The sequence below is a fragment of the Mandrillus leucophaeus genome, unplaced genomic scaffold, assembly GCF_000951045.1.
Source record: "Mandrillus leucophaeus isolate KB7577 unplaced genomic scaffold, Mleu.le_1.0 Scaffold86, whole genome shotgun sequence".
In the NCBI taxonomy this organism is placed as follows: Eukaryota; Metazoa; Chordata; class Mammalia; order Primates; family Cercopithecidae; genus Mandrillus; species Mandrillus leucophaeus.
Window position 1 is genome coordinate 2,191,857 of NW_012109363.1, and position 3,537 is coordinate 2,195,393.

General features: G+C 42.0%; 1 protein-coding gene across 1 annotated transcript in view; it reads right to left on the reverse strand.

The window, feature by feature from the left end:
• TNFRSF10D (tumor necrosis factor receptor superfamily, member 10d, decoy with truncated death domain) overlaps nucleotides 1-3,537 on the reverse strand; it is an 83,815-nt gene that overhangs the window by 70,480 nt on the left and 9,798 nt on the right. The gene's annotated exons all lie outside the window — the stretch shown is intronic.

A 3,537-nucleotide genomic window follows, 5' to 3' on the forward strand; every position in this document is an offset into this window, starting at 1 on the left:
GGAGCTTGCAGTGAGCCGAGATCGCGCCACTGCACTCCAGCCTGGGGCACAGCAAGACTCCGTCTAAAAAAAAAAAAAAAAAATACAAAAAATTAGCCGGATGTGGTGGCGGGTGCCTGTAGTCCCAGCTACTTGGGATGCCTCAGCATCCTCCAGAATCTGGGAGGCAGAGGTTGCTCTGACCCCAGATCACGCCACTGCACTCTAGCCTGGGCAACAGAGTGAGACTCCGTCTCAAAAACAAACAGAATACAAAAAACACATATAACCCCTTCAAGCCGAAATAGCATCTAACATATTTAGTTTGACCAAGTGTTTAATTGACCTAGTGGGTGAATTCTGTCTCTCTCTCTCTCTGCCACACACACACACACACACACACACACACACACACATATAAAGATACACAGTTTTATAAATGAGGGTTATAATATAACCTTAAAGAAAGTCAGGATATAGCATCAAACATTAAGTAATTTCTACTTTACAAGGGACTTTGACAAGCTGTTCCCAGTAAATATCAAAGAATTACAGAAAAAGATGAAACAGCAATTCAGGGATTCTGGCCATGATCTGTGTGTTATAAATGACAACGAGAAGACAACTGGAGAATCAGAACAGAGTCTGCTTATTAGATAGTGGTAACGTGTTGATGTTAATTTCCTTGCTTTTAGAAAGTATACACTAAATAATTCAATAATAGCTTTCATCATGCCAACAGCTATTTTTCAAATTTTTGTGTATAGTTTTTGTAAATTTTAAGTTGGGAGTGTTTTAAAGTGCAAAATTAATTTAATTGTAGACTTACATTTAATTAAATTTAATATAATCTTACTCCTGAGTAAAAACAAAGTGGTTACAATAAAAGCTACTTATGCTGGGCTCTGTTCAACTGCCTGGATCTAAACGAGACAAAATGTAGCTTTCTTCCACATCAAAGCCTGTCTAGTAGTTGGTGACGGTGAAGCTAACGCATGTTTCCCAAATCCTTCCTTCTCGGGCTGCCGTCCTTCTAGGTTCAGACGATGCCTCTGTCTCCCTTCTCTGCTCTCACACTCTTACTCCTTCTGAAGACTAACTTTTTATTTTGTCAATTCTTTTTTTTTTGGAGACAGGGTCTCTCTCTGTCATCCAGGTTGGAGTGCAGTCTCTGCTCACTACAACCTCTGCCTCCCGCGCTCAAGTGGTCCTTCGACTGCAGTCCCCAGGTGACAGGGACCACAGACAGGAGTGTGCCCCAACGCCTGGCGAATATTTGTGTATTTTGTACAGCTGGGGTTTCACCACGTTGCCCAGGCTGGTCCAACTCCTGAGCTCAAGCGTTCTGCCTGCCTGGGCCTCCCAAAGTACTGGGATTACAGGCGCAAGCCACCACACACGATCCGTTTTGTCAGTTCTTTTTGTGGTCTGTATTCTATTTCCTTGATTTATGTTCCGCCTTGTTACTTTGTTTGGTTTAAATTTATGCTTATATTTTATGATTGATTAATGTAGATCTGCAGGCCATACATTTCACATTTTTGACAGCTTTAATGAGACACAATTCACATAATTAGTAATTATGATGATTCATATAATTCACCCATTTAACGTCTACATTTCAGTAGTTTTTAACATACTCATAGCTATGCAATCATCGCTATAATCAATCTTAGAATATTTTTATCACTCCACAAAGGAACTGCATACCCTTCGATAGTAACTCCCCATCTCCCCAACTCCCAATTCTTTAGTAGAAACATTGAAAGCTGTATTATTTCACCCCAAGCACTGTTAGCCATTTCCCACCAGTTTTGAAGTTATATTGTTATTATTATTTATTTCGTAACATTTTACCTTCCCTTTTGATTTCTTCTATGAACCACAGATTTTTTAGAAGTGTATTTTCAATAACCAAATTTTAGAATTCTCTACGGACTGTTACTGATTTCCAGTTTCGTTTCATTAAGTGTAGAGATCGTATCGTGTGTTTTATAGCCCAGAACCCGGTCTATCTTGGTGAAAGTATCATGAGCATAGAAAGGAATGAGTGTTCAGTGCATGTTCCACTCCTGCTCTTTAAATGTCAGTTAAATCAAGGTGGTTCACAGTGTGCAGGTCGCTTGCCTCTTTACTGGCGTTTTTATCTGATCGTGCTACCAAGTGCAGAGAAACAGCTGATTTAATCTCCTTTTCATTCTATTTTTGTGTTATGTGTTTTGAAGCTGTATTACTAGGCATATACAATTTGTGATTATTATTACACTCCTTGAATTAACCTTTTTAACTACAAAAGGTCCCTTTTGAGCTCCCATAATATTCTATGTCCTAAAATTGTTACAGTAGGTAGCTAGTCAGGTATGAGCAGGGCAGGAGGGCTCTCCAGCTTCTGATACCAGTAGGGTTGGGCGACCATCAGGTGGTTGATAACTGTATCTCTAAAGTAATCATTGGTTACAGCCGGGCGTGGTGGCTCACACCTGTAATCCCAGCACTTTGGGAGGCCGCGGCGAGCGGATCACGAGGTCAGGAGATCCAGACGATCCTGGCTAACATAGTGAAACTTCATCTCTACTAAAAATACAAAAAATTAGCCAGGCGTGGTGGGGGGCACCTGTAGTCCCAGCTACTCGACAGGCTCAGGCAGGAGAATGGCGTGAACTCGGGAGGCGGAGCTTGCAGTGAGCGGAGATCGCACCACTGCACTCCAGCCTGGGTGACAGAGGGAGACTCCTTCTCAAAAAAAAAAATAAAAATAAACGAAAAACTGGTTATAGCCAATGCCAGAAAAAAGCAGTCTCCCAATACATAGAAAACACCTGAAACTGATCAGTAGTTTCCCAGTAAGATTTCAGGAGTGGGGAGAAGGCAAGATCCTGGAAGTATGCCAACCCATAAAACCCCAACTCAGGCAGGCGGGCTGCACACTGTTTCTCAAGTCACCTGCTTGGCCAACTTCCAAGTTGTACTTTCCTTCTCTTTCCCTTCTTTCCTTTCCTTCCTGTTCTAAAGCTTTTTAATGAACTTTCACTCTGCTCTGAAACTTGCCTCCATCTCTCCTTCTGCCTCATGCCCCTCAGTCCTATTCTTTCTTCTCAGGAGGTGAAGAGCTGAAATTGCTGTGGAACCGTAAGGATTGGCCACCTTCAACGTAAGGTAACTCAGATCTCGTCCACTGCTAACAACATCACCTTCCTCTGATACTGAGATAGCCATGGCAGTTTTCTTGGCCTTACACTCTGCATAGTGTATCTGTTTCCATCTATTTACTTTCAACAGACAGCATCTGTGTCTTCCTTTTAAGTCCCAGCTCGTATAGACAAGATATAGCGGAGTCTTGTTTTTTCAGCCCTTCAAACTCTTTCTACCTTTGACTGTAGTGTCCAGTGGATTTACAGTTAGTGCAATAATTGATAGTCGAAATAGACCTATAAGTTTACCATTTAAACTATGGTTGTCTAGGCTGGACACGGTGACTCACACTTGTAATCCCAGCACTTTGGGAGGCCAAGGTGGGTGGATCATGAGGTCAGGAGATCGAGACCATCCTGGCTAACA